The 13,829-nt window shown below is 45.0% G+C and overlaps 2 non-coding genes across 2 annotated transcripts; both read left to right on the top strand.

The window, feature by feature from the left end:
- Window positions 1–4,353: 4,353 nt before the first annotated feature.
- On the top strand, window positions 4,354–4,424 carry TRNAG-GCC (transfer RNA glycine (anticodon GCC)). Its single transcript has one exon. It is a non-coding gene; the product is annotated as a tRNA-Gly (tRNA).
- A 6,103-nt stretch (window positions 4,425–10,527) lies between these two features.
- On the top strand, window positions 10,528–10,598 carry TRNAG-GCC (transfer RNA glycine (anticodon GCC)). The gene has a single exon. It is a non-coding gene; the product is annotated as a tRNA-Gly (tRNA).
- The last annotated feature ends 3,231 nt before the right edge of the window (window positions 10,599–13,829 follow it).

Genomic DNA, 13,829 nt, shown 5'->3' with positions numbered 1-13,829 from the left:
AGACCCCCTCATTCATTTTACTACGTCCTTTCATCGACACCCGACACCCGTTTTTTCGACTGGTGTTTTTACGAATGGTTTTTGCCGAAAACACTCATCGACATTTTTTTGGGGGGGAATGGGGAGGGCATATTAAGGGATGGGGAAAACAGAAAATTGGTAGAGGAGGGGGAGGGGAGTAACCCCCCAAAAATGTATTGGACAAAAATTTGATGAGTTTTTTCGGCAAAACTCTTCGTAAAACCACCCGTCGAAAAAACGGCTGTCGATTAAATGACACAGAGCCCTCATTCATAAATGCGCCTTGGTAAAATGATTGTACACATGACTTGCTGTAGCCAGTCTCCTAACAGTTAGAGAGCCAGTTCTGCCATGGCACAGAGCAGGCTCAAATGTCACATATGCATCTCTGACAGTTGCTGTGATGCAAAGTCCATGCAGGCAGAGGTGGCATGGCATTTTTTTAATTCTTTTTTTATTTCAGCACTTAGGTGGTTGAACAAACAGTACAAAAATAAAGCATCAGGAGGCAAGGCATATACATTACATGGTGCCTGATTACATTGTATATCAGTGGTTAAGCCATATCTATTCTCAATCTGCCACAGAGTCAGTGCTTTGGTCATGTTGTGTATCAGTCAGTTTTCGAACATTATATAGTCCTTAAGAGCAGCCTATTTGTCTTTGGGATGACACCCCGCTGGGAGAGGGTAGCATACAGTATATCCATATCGTTGGCCAATTCCATATTTGACATCCACATATTGGGCATGAGAGGACAGTTGTCCTTCCATTTCTAATATATAACTCCTTTAGCTACGAAAAGACCTAGATTTAACAGTCTATGGATGATAATAAACATTTTGCCCACAACGTCAAACATACATGTACGGGAAAGCACGTCCACCCGAAAGCCAGTAATGTCCACTAGGACCTTGCACACCTCTGACCAATATGATCCCAGCATCGGGCAGGCCCAGAGAATATGCAAAAAGTCTGCATTTGGGGTCCGGCATATCGGGCACCTGCCCTCAGATTCTGAATTGAATAATGTGATTCTGGATGGGGTATAATGAAGGCAATTTACCATGTTAAAGTAGATGAGCTTAAACTCTTTTGCAAGTCTACAAAATGCTTGTCCATTGCTCAACACCATCTGCAAGTCCTGACTCCATTTGAGTCTAGCTTTTGACTCTATCTGTGGTGTATTCTGTTGTACTAGATTATATAGGGCAGATATCCCTCTCCTCACCTCCTGGAATTCATTATGTGTGACAAGCAAGGATAGGGAACTGGTTCCCACGGGAAAGAAGGCCAATGCCACCTAAATGATGCGTGCATGCGTTTAAATTGCAATATTTATAATGGCCCACTGTCGATCTGAGCCGTGACTCCATTCCAATCTTTGAAATGACCCTCAACAAACATGTCTCCCAGCGTGTGAAACTGTGCTTCCAGCCAGTCTGTGATGATCCTGCAGTCCATGATGGGGCTTAGGGCAGGATTGTTTATCGTAAGGGGCGGCAATCTCCACCTGCCGGAACAGTTTCCTCCACGCAGGAAGTGTGGATCCCACTGAGTCTACTGGATTGTCCCATTTATAGCAGTCAACAAGCAGAAGAGTTTGTAGATTGGCATCACTAGCAGTCACGGTTTCTAGTTTAACATGGGGATGTGCCATATCAGTCCCGAACCAGTATGCTGCAAACTGATTCTGTGCAAGCAAGTAGTATAATTCAAAATGTGTAGCCGCAAGGCTACCAGACTCATACCGCAGCGCTAAGACTGCTCATTGCATTGTAATTGGGCCGGGTGTCAACACAAAATCGGTGCACAGGCACACCCATTCAGTGAAAAAGTCTCTGCCTCGCCATAACAATATCTTACCGAACAAATATAGCAGCTTGGGAAGGACGATAACCTTCAGGCTGAAATTCTACCCATTAGCGACATTGGTGATTTGCTCCATCTCGCCAAGTTCCGCCGCAGTTGTATTATATATGCTCCATGGATACCGTCAAAGATTCCAATGTTTGAATGTGGAAATAGGGTACCGAAGTATTTAAATGGGGTGTCGGACCATTTGATGCCAGCCATGTTGGCGGGTCTCTTGGTTTTGGAGCTTAATGGAAACACTTTGGATTTAGCTCTACTAATGCAGAGTCTTGAGTATTTACTGAAATCAGTCACCACTTGGGTCAGGATCATGGGCTATATGCCCTGCCCGGATTCCTCACAAGTAATTGAATAGCATCAGCGCAAAGCAATATCATTTCAGGAGTTCCCCCCAGTTTGATGCCCTTATCTTGGAAATGATCGCTAATGATGTCTGCCAGCAGTTCCACCACCAATGCGAATAGTAGTGGGGAACGAGGGCTGCCTTGCCTCGTACACTTAGCTAAATGGAGAATTGAGGAGAGTATGTCATTCGATCTCCGCCTGGCGAATGGCTTTGTTCATAACAATCTAATCCAAGATGGAAAAATCAGGGCCAAAACCATATTTCTCTAGGACTTTGAAGAGGAATTGCCAGGACACAGAGTCAAATGCTTTCTGCATGTCTAGAGAAACAGCCACTTCATGCACCTCTGGGTCCACTCAGATCAACATGTTGAATAGTCTTTGCAGATTTAGAGTCATCCCGACTGGTCCAGGTGCATTAGAAGGGTAGAAGCCTAGTTGGTATTATTTTGGCGTACCTTTTAACGTCCACCTTGATAAGAGATAGTGGACGGCAGAAGACGCAATCCCGCGCAGGCTTATTAAGTTATAAAAGCAAGATTATTATGAGTTCTCGCATTGATTCGGGTAATGTCCCTTTTGAAAGGGACTCCTCCCAAAGCTGTAATAGATATGGGGTAGGAGGTCCGGAAATTCTTCATAAAATTCTGGCATAGCCCATCTGACCTGGGTGCATTACCATTGGGCACCTCGCAGATTGCTGTTTTGATTTCTTCTTGCGTCATGGGACTTTTGAATAGGGCACTGGCTTCTCTGGAGAGCAGAGGGATCGGGATACTGTCTAGACATTGCTCCATTTCGGCATTGGCTGTTTTCCTCCTCGGGCCAAATAGTTCTCCATAAAACCAGTAGAAAGTGCCATTCATGTCTGTGCTGCAGTGCATTACTATCCCCACTTTAGATAATATGAACAAGATAGTTTTACTGCAGGTGTCTTTCCTAACCAGTTGGGGCAATAATTACCCGGTGTGCCTGCCTGGATGGAGGGTAGCCTGGGCGGACCCAAGGCACCAGTCTGATCTGGGGGGCCCAGACCAGCAGGGACCGGCAGGACCGTGATCACACGGTATGGGCCTGTAGGTCCGAAATGAGAGACAGTTACATTGGCAGATGGCAGTCGAACATGGTGGTCTTCCCAAGGCAGCAGGAGGCTGCCCTCGGTCTCTTCCTCTTTCAGGCGGGAGCTGTTTACTCGATGAGACAGCGGTCCTGGCCGGGTCTAGCTTCCCCTTTCCTTGCTAGGAGTCGCGGCAGGGCGGCTGGCCTTGGTGGCAGTTTGTTGGCCAGCAGGTGACCGCCAGCAGCACTTTGTAGATAAAGGGCCTCTATCTTCCTTAGGTTTAATCACACAACAGCAAACACCTTGACAAAGACGCGGGAGGGATGATCTAGTAACTGCGACTATACCAATACTTACAGATATACCGATAGCGAAATAAAAAGTTTATCAAAAGTGAAATACACTGAATAGTGCAACCTCTCCCTAAGACTCGAAACACGTGTGGGTGTTGATTGGTATACAAAGAAAAGTCATTGGTGTTGATTAATTTCATCTAAACTCATTATGCTTGCGCCAAGAACCGTGCACTTCGAATCAATGTATGGTGAGAACTGAGAATTATTGGGCTGAGTTAACTTGTTTTTGGTGTTAATGGCATCCGCTTTTCTAGTTTCTTTGCAGAATTCATGAAGAATAATCTTTTGTCTAGAGGCAATGATATCATTGTGAAATAGAAGATATGAGCATTAATGAATGTATTCAATTTACAATGAAATGAGAAATTTGATTTTATTATTGAATAATATTTTCTAAAAGTCTTACCCATGAATCTGACCGGACATATTAATGTTGTAAGCAATAATGAGTTTGAAGGAATTGAAGTGGTTGACAAGGTTTCTCTTATTTCCGTGCGAACTACAGTAAGGCAGAGAGTAAAACTTAAAAAAAGGACGTAGCAAAGTATGAATGAAGATTTCACCAGAATGTGAGCTCTCTGCCTGCTCCCTGCTTTTGAAATTGAAAGTGCATTGCTTTCCTGTCGCTCTATCCGGTCCTTTGGCATTCGTGAATTGTGCTCAACTGCACTTTTTCCCACAGGGGTCAACATGCAAGCATTGGTGGTTCAGTGGTAGAATTCTCGCCTGCCACGCGGGAGGCCCGGGTTCGATTCCCGGCCAATGCAGCAAAGTTTTTTTTTACTTCTAAAAATCTGTTTGCATGCTGCTGACATTTTGAAAGTGAAATCAGAACATTATGCACATTATTCTGCAGCTCTAACGTAAACATTCATCCCTCTACCGCCCCCTGGAGCTTTCATGAAAGCATCCAAACGTCCCAGCCACGTCTACGAATTTGCTCACAGATGGTTTACTGGTGTATACTTGTTGAAGAAAATACCGCAAAGAAATTACCATAGCAAAATCCGCATGTTTCTAATATGTGCTCGCACAATACATTATCTATTTAACTCTGAACTTTTAATTATGCCACTTTTTATTGCCCACAGGGCAGAACTCCCGACTATAAACGGAGTGCTCTTCACTGCAGCATAAATCACGTTCTGTTGTGTAATGACTGCACGTAATTGAGGAGGTGTATACTATATGGGTGATCATCAGGGCTTTAAGTGGGCCGGTGTTAGCCTGGGCCACGCCTCGGCAGTCTCAAGAAAGGGCTCCTCAGGCAGTCCTGTAGCCGAAGCGTTGCACAGTTACACAGACTGCCTGCAGGTGTCATCATGCAGCATGAGGCCTTTTAAATGAGGCTTCATGAGGAGTGATGACTCTTTACAGGAAAACAAACGGAGAGACTGGTTACTGTTTCAGAGTAGTCATCACGCAGCAGGCAGCCCTTTCATTCAAGGAGCCTGTGGTTGTTATCCACGCGGCACCTTGAATGAAAGGGCTGCCTGGTGCGTGTGAGAGAGGGGCACACTGGTATTACACCTTTGGTGTGCCCCAGCCTTTCACCAACCCCTCTACCCTGCATTGGCGAGTGGGGGGGGGCTCTCATTTGGGGTGTGGCCTAAATACACACATACTTTGGCAACACCCCCCCTCAATGTAGCACCCCACTTTATCCACTGGTGAACATATTAACTATAGTTAGTGGTGTTCCCATGGAAGGGCAGGGGGGCACAGGCCCCCACTTTGATCAAGCTTGGCAGCACAACCTATTCCCACTGTAGTGAGCTGCATGTGGCCCACGCTGCCCGGTGCTGGGCGCATGCACAACACAGAAACTGCGAGAAACATCACAACATGATGAGTTCGTTTCTTGACTTTAGTCAGCTGAAAAGTTCGCACTTTGCAATTAAAGTGGGCTGCACATGACATTGTTACCTAATTCATATTTTGGCTTTCTTTCGGTGGCCAATGTGCTGTATGCACAAGGGGGCAGATAGGTCGTCAGGTTTGCCTGTACAGAGCAGGCAGACTGGCTTACCCAGGCCTTTAGTATCTTATCTGGAGTTAACTTCATTGAGTTATGTTTCTGTGGCCTACAATTTCGTGCATGCCGATAAACTCCACATTTTGATGTACTAACACCGAGATTCTCCCATATCCAGCTAGAATAGTTGATATTATTCCACATTTACTTGCATGCAAACCCTCCCGACATAGTCGGGAGTCTCTCAATTATTTCATCACAAATTGCGCTCTATTTTACCTTCTCCCTCCTAAAATATTTCTAACCCCCATTCAATCCAATGGGAACATTCAATTCTCCCGAGCTCTGTTACAAAACCTCCCTCCCAGCTGTGGCAAAGATGTTGTCATGTATGTTTTGATGTGACGGATTGTCATCTGCAAAGGTGTGAAAGCCCTGGCTTTTTTTATTCTTATTTAAATTAAATGCTGCTAATGATTCTAAGGCTGTCTGTGTAATGAGTACATGTAATTGGCGAAGGTGTATAGGGGTAAAAGGGGGTCAGACCCCCTCATTCATGGTACTACGTCCTTTCATCGACACCCGACACCCGTTTTTTCGACTGGTGTTTTTACGAATGGTTTTTGCCGAAAACACTCATCAACATTTTTTGGGGGGGGAATGGGGAGGGCATATTAAGGGATGGGGAAAACAGAAAATTGGTAGAGGAGGGGGAGGGGAGTAACCCCCCAAAAATGTATTGGACAAAAATTTGATGAGTTTTTTCGGCAAAACTCTTCGTAAAACCACCCGTCGAAAAAACGGCTGTCGATTAAATGACACAGAGCCCTCATTCATAAATGCGCCTTGGTAAAATGATTGTACACATGACTTGCTGTAGCCAGTCTCCTAACAGTTAGAGAGCCAGTTCTGCCATGGCACAGAGCAGGCTCAAATGTCACATATGCATCTCTGACAGTTGCTGTGATGCAAAGTCCATGCAGGCAGAGGTGGCATGGCATTTTTTGAATTCTTTTTTTATTTCAGCACTTAGGTGGTTGAACAAACAGTACAAAAATAAAGCATCAGGACGCAAGGCATATACATTACATGGTGCCTGATTACATTGTATATCAGTGGTTAAGCCATATCTATTCTCAATCTGCCACAGAGTCAGTGCTTTGGTCATGTTGTGTATCAGTCAGTTTTCGAACATTATATAGTCCTTAAGAGCAGCCTATTTGTCTTTGGGATGACACCCCGCTGGGAGAGGGTAGCATACAGTATATCCATATCGTTGGCCAATTCCATATTTGACATCCACATATTGGGCATGAGAGGACAGTTGTCCTTCCATTTCTAATATATAACTCGTTTAGCTACGAAAAGACCTAGATTTAACAGTCTATGGATGATAATAAACATTTTGCCCACAACGTCAAACATACATGTACGGGAAAGCACGTCCACCCGAAAGCCAGTAATGTCCACTAGGACCTTGCACACCTCTGACCAATATGATCCCAGCATCGGGCAGGCCCAGAGAATATGCAAAAAGTCTGCATTTGGGGTCCGGCATATCGGGCACCTGCCCTCAGATTCTGAATTGAATAATGTGATTCTGGATGGGGTATAATGAAGGCAATTTACCATGTTAAAGTAGATGAGCTTAAACTCTTTTGCAAGTCTACAAAATGCTTGTCCATTGCTCAACACCATCTGCAAGTCCTGACTCCATTTGAGTCTAGCTTTTGACTCTATCTGTGGTGTATTCTGTTGTACTAGATTATATAGGGCAGATATCCCTCTCCTCACCTCCTGGAATTCATTATGTGTGACAAGCAAGGATAGGGAACTGGTTCCCACGGGAAAGAAGGCCAATGCCACCTAAATGATGCGTGCATGCGTTTAAATTGCAATATTTATAATGGCCCACTGTCGATCTGAGCCGTGACTCCATTCCAATCTTTGAAATGACCCTCAACAAACATGTCTCCCAGCGTGTGAAACTGTGCTTCCAGCCAGTCTGTGATGATCCTGCAGTCCATGATGGGGCTTAGGGCAGGATTGTTTATCGTAAGGGGCGGCAATCTCCACCTGCCGGAACAGTTTCCTCCACGCAGGAAGTGTGGATCCCACTGAGTCTACTGGATTGTCCCATTTATAGCAGTCAACAAGCAGAAGAGTTTGTAGATTGGCATCACTAGCAGTCACGGTTTCTAGTTTAACATGGGGATGTGCCATATCAGTCCCGAACCAGTATGCTGCAAACTGATTCTGTGCAAGCAAGTAGTATAATTCAAAATGTGTAGCCGCAAGGCTACCAGACTCATACCGCAGCGCTAAGACTGCTCATTGCATTGTAATTGGGCCGGGTGTCAACACAAAATCGGTGCACAGGCACACCCATTCAGTGAAAAAGTCTCTGCCTCGCCATAACAATATCTTACCGAACAAATATAGCAGCTTGGGAAGGACGATAACCTTCAGGCTGAAATTCTACCCATTAGCGACATTGGTGATTTGCTCCATCTCGCCAAGTTCCGCCACAGTTGTATTATATATGCTCCATGGATACCGTCAAAGATTCCAATGTTTGAATGTGGAAATAGGGTACCGAAGTATTTAAATGGGGTGTCGGACCATTTGATGCCAGCCATGTTGGCGGGTCTCTTGGTTTTGGAGCTTAATGGAAACACTTTGGATTTAGCTCTACTAATGCAGAGTCTTGAGTATTTACTGAAATCAGTCACCACTTGGGTCAGGATCATGGGCTATATGCCCTGCCCGGATTCCTCACAAGTAATTGAATAGCATCAGCGCAAAGCAATATCATTTCAGGAGTGCCCCCCAGTTTGATGCCCTTATCTTGGAAATGATCGCTAATGATGTCTGCCAGCAGTTCCACCACCAATGCGAATAGTAGTGGGGAACGAGGGCTGCCTTGCCTCGTACACTTAGCTAAATGGAGAATTGAGGAGAGTATGTCATTCGATCTCCGCCTGGCGAATGGCTTTGTTCATAACAATCTAATCCAAGATGGAAAAATCAGGGCCAAAACCATATTTCTCTAGGACTTTGAAGAGGAATTGCCAGGACACAGAGTCAAATACTTTCTGCATGTCTAGAGAAACAGCCACTTCATGCACCTCTGGGTCCACTCAGATCAACATGTTGAATAGTCTTTGCAGATTTAGAGTCATCCCGACTGGTCCAGGTGCATTAGAAGGGTAGAAGCCTAGTTGGTATTATTTTGGCGTACCTTTTAACGTCCACCTTGATAAGAGATAGTGGACGGCAGAAGACGCAATCCCGCGCAGGCTTATTAAGTTATAAAAGCAAGATTATTATGAGTTCTCGCATTGATTCGGGTAATGTCCCTTTTGAAAGGGACTCCTCCCAAAGCTGTAATAGATATGGGGTAGGAGGTCCGGAAATTCTTCATAAAATTCTGGCATAGCCCATCTGACCTGGGTGCATTACCATTGGGCACCTCGCAGATTGCTGTTTTGATTTCTTCTTGCGTCATGGGACTTTTGAATAGGGCACTGGCTTCTCTGGAGAGCAGAGGGATCGGGATACTGTCTAGACATTGCTCCATTTCGGCATTGGCTGTTTTCCTCCTCGGGCCAAATAGTTCTCCATAAAACCAGTAGAAAGTGCCATTCATGTCTGTGCTGCAGTGCATTACTATCCCCACTTTAGATAATATGAACAAGATAGTTTTACTGCAGGTGTCTTTCCTAACCAGTTGGGGCAATAATTACCCGGTGTGCCTGCCTGGATGGAGGGTAGCCTGGGCGGACCCAAGGCACCAGTCTGATCTGGGGGGCCCAGACCAGCAGGGACCGGCAGGACCGTGATCACACGGTATGGGCCTGTAGGTCCGAAATGAGAGACAGTTACATTGGCAGATGGCAGTCGAACATGGTGGTCTTCCCAAGGCAGCAGGAGGCTGCCCTCGGTCTCTTCCTCTTTCAGGCGGGAGCTGTTTACTCGATGAGACAGCGGTCCTGGCCGGGTCTAGCTTCCCCTTTCCTTGCTAGGAGTCGCGGCAGGGCGGCTGGCCTTGGTGGCAGTTTGTTGGCCAGCAGGTGACCGCCAGCAGCACTTTGTAGATAAAGGGCCTCTATCTTCCTAAGGTTTAATCACACAACAGCAAACACCTTGACAAAGACACGGGAGGGATGATCTAGTAACTGCGACTATACCAATACTTACAGATATACCGATAGCGAAATAAAAAGTTTATCAAAAGTGAAATACACTGAATAGTGCAACCTCTCCCTAAGACTCGAAACACGTGTGGGTGTTGATTGGTATACAAAGAAAAGTCATTGGTGTTGATTAATTTCATCTAAACTCATTATGCTTGCGCCAAGAACCGTGCACTTCGAATCAATGTATGGTGAGAACTGAGAATTATTGGGCTGAGTTAACTTGTTTTTGGTGTTAATGGCATCCGCTTTTCTAGTTTCTTTGCAGAATTCATGAAGAATAATCTTTTGTCTAGAGGCAATGATATCATTGTGAAATAGAAGATATGAGCATTAATGAATGTATTCAATTTACAATGAAATGAGAAATTTGATTTTATTATTGAATAATATTTTCTAAAAGTCTTACCCATGAATCTGACCGGACATATTAATGTTGTAAGCAATAATGAGTTTGAAGGAATTGAAGTGGTTGACAAGGTTTCTCTTATTTCCGTGCGAACTACAGTAAGGCAGAGAGTAAAACTTAAAAAAAGGACCTAGCAAAGTATGAATGAAGATTTCACCAGAATGTGAGCTCTCTGCCTGCTCCCTGCTTTTGAAATTGAAAGTGCATTGCTTCCCTGTCGCTCTATCCGGTCCTTTGGCATTCATGAATTGTGCTCAACTGCACTTTTTTCCACAGAGGTCAACATGCAAGCATTGGTGGTTCAGTGGTAGAATTCTCGCCTGCCACGCGGGAGGCCCGGGTTCGATTCCCGGCCAATGCAGCAAAGTTTTTTTTACTTCTAAAAATCTGTTTGCATGCTGCTGACATTTTGAAAGTGAAATCAGAACATTATGCACATTATTCTGCAGCTCTAACGTAAACATTCATCCCTCTACCGCCCCCTGGAGCTCTCATGAAAGCATCCAAACGTCCCAGCCACATCTACGAATTTGCTCACAGATGGTTTACTGGTGTATACTTGTTGAAGAAAATACCGCAAAGAAATTACCATAGCAAAATCCGCATGTTTCTAATATGTGCTCGCACAATACATTATCTATTTAACTCTGAACTTTTAATTATGCCACTTTTTATTGCCCCCAGGGCAGAACTCCCGACTATAAACGGAGTGCTCTTCACTGCAACATAAATCACGTTCTGTTGTGTAATGACTGCACGTAATTGAGGAGGTGTATACTATATGGGTGATCATCAGGGCTTTAAGTGGGCCGGTGTTAGCCTGGGCCACGCCTCGGCAGTTTCAAGAAAGGGCTCCTCAGGCAGTCCTGTAGCCGAAGCGTTGCACAGTTACACAGACTGCCTGCAGGTGTCATCATGCAGCATGTTGCCTTTTAAATGAGGCTTCATGAGGAGTGATGACTCTTTACAGGAAAACAAACGGAGAGACTGGTTACTGTTTCAGAGTAGTCATCACGCAGCAGGCAGCCCTTTCATTCAAGGAGCCTGTGGTTGTTATCCACGCGGCACCTTGAATGAAAGGGCTGCCTGGTGCGTGTGAGAGAGGGGCACACTGGTATTACACCTTTGGTGTGCCCCAGCCTTTCACCAACCCCTCTACCCTGCATTGGCGAGTGGGGGGGGGCTCTCATTTGGGGTGTGGCCTAAATACACACATACTTTGGCCACGCCCCCCCCTCAATGTAGCACCCCACTTTATCCACTGGTGAACATATTAACTATAGTTAGTGGTGTTCCCATGGAAGGGCAGGGGGGCACAGGCCCCCACTTTGATCAAGCTTGGCAGCACAACCTATTCCCACTGTAGTGAGCTGCATGTGGCCCACGCTGCCCGGTGCTGGGCGCATGCACAACACAGAAACTGCGAGAAACATCACAACATGATGAGTTCGTTTCTTGACTTTAGTCAGCTGAAAAGTTCGCACTTTGCAATTAAAGTGGGCTGCACATGACATTGTTACCTAATTCATATTTTGGCTTTCTTTCGGTGGCCAATGTGCTGTATGCACAAGGGGGCAGGTAGGTCGTCAGGTTTGTCTGTACAGAGCAGGCAGACTGGCTTACCCAGGCCTTTAGTATCTTATCTGGAGTTAACTTCATTGAGTTATGTTTCTGTGGCCTACAATTTCGTGCATGCCGATAAACTCCACATTTTGATGTACTAACACCGAGATTCTCCCATATCCAGCTAGAATAGTTGATATTATTCCACATTTACTTGCATGCAAACCCTCCCGACATAGTCGGGAGTCTCTCAATTATTTCATCACAAATTGCGCTCTTTTTTACCTTCTCCCTCCTAAAATATTTCTAACCCCCATTCAATCCAATGGGAACATTCAATTCTCCCGAGCTCTGTTACAAAACCTCCCTCCCAGCTGTGGCAAAGATGTTGTCATGTATGTTTTGATGTGACGGATTGTCATCTGCAAAGGTGTGAAAGCCCTGGCTTTTTTTATTCTTATTTAAATTAAATGCTGCTGATGATTCTAAGGCTGTCTGTGTAATGAGTACATGTAATTGGCGAAGGTGTATAGGAGTAAAAGGGGGTCAGACCCCCTCATTCATGGTACTACGTCCTTTCATCGACACCCGACACCCGTTTTTTCGACTGGTGTTTTTACGAATGGTTTTTGCCGAAAACACTCATCGACATTTTTTTGGGGGGGAATGGGGAGGGCATATTAAGGGATGGGGAAAACAGAAAATTGGTAGAGGAGGGGGAGGGGAGTAACCCCCCAAAAATGTATTGGACAAAAATTTGATGGGTTTTTTCGGCAAAACTCTTCGTAAAAACCACCCGTCGAAAAAACGGCTGTCGATTAAATGACACAGAGCCCTCATTCATAAATGCGCCTTGGTAAAATGATTGTACACATGACTTGCTGTAGCCAGTCTCCTAGCAGTTAGAGAGCCAGTTCTGCCATGGCACAGAGCAGGCTCAAATGTCACATATGCATCTCTGACAGTTGCTGTGATGCAAAAGCCATGCAGGCAGAGGTGGCATGGCATTTTTTGAATTCTTTTTTTATTTCAGCACTTAGGTGGTTGAACAAACAGTACAAAAATAAAGCATCAGGAGGCAAGGCATATACATTACATGGTGCCTGATTACATTGTATATCAGTGGTTAAGCCATATCTATTCTCAATCTGCCACAGAGTCAGTGCTTTGGTCATGTTGTGTATCAGTCAGTTTTCGAACATTATATAGTCCTTAAGAGCAGCCTATTTGTCTTTGGGATGACACCCCGCTGGGAGAGGGTAGCATACAGTACTTCCATATCGTTGGCCAATACCATATTTGACATCCACATATTGGGCATGAGAGGACAGTTGTCCTTCCATTTCTAATATATAACTCGTTTAGCTACGAAAAGACCTAGATTTAACAGTCTATGGATGATAATAAACATTTTGCCCACAACGTCAAACATACATGTACGGGAAAGCACGTCCACCCGAAAGCCAGTAATGTCCACTAGGACCTTGCACACCTCTGACCAGTATGATCCCAGCATCGGGCAGGCCCAGAGAATATGCAAAACGTCTGCATTTGGGGTCCGGCATATCGGGCACCTGCCCTCAGATTCTGAATTGAATAATGTGATTCTGGATGGGGTATAATGAAGGCAATTTACCATGTTAAAGTAGATGAGCTTAAACTCTTTTGCAAGTCTACAAAATGCTTGTCCATTGCTCAACACCATCTGCAAGTCCTGACTCCATTTGAGTCTAGCTTTTGACTCTATCTGCGGTGTATTCTGTTGTACTAGATTATATAGGGCAGATATCCCTCTCCTCACCTCCTGGAATTCATTATGTGTGACAAGCAAGGATAGGGAACTGGTTCCCACGGGAAAGAAGGCCAATGCGACCTAAATGATGCGTGCATGCGTTTAAATTGCAATATTTATAATGGCCCACTGTCGATCTGAGCCGTGACTCCATTCCAATCTTTGAAATGACCCTCAACAAACATGTCTCCCAGCGTGTGAAACTGTGCTTCCAGCCAGTCTGTGATGATCCTGCAG

This window comes from Ambystoma mexicanum, chromosome 1p (assembly GCF_040938575.1).
Source record: "Ambystoma mexicanum isolate Mex_15411 chromosome 1p, UKY_AmexF1_1, whole genome shotgun sequence".
Classification (NCBI taxonomy): Eukaryota; Metazoa; Chordata; class Amphibia; order Caudata; family Ambystomatidae; genus Ambystoma; species Ambystoma mexicanum.
Note: the sequence above shows the minus strand (reverse complement) of the source record. Positions and strands in the feature narration are given on the sequence as shown.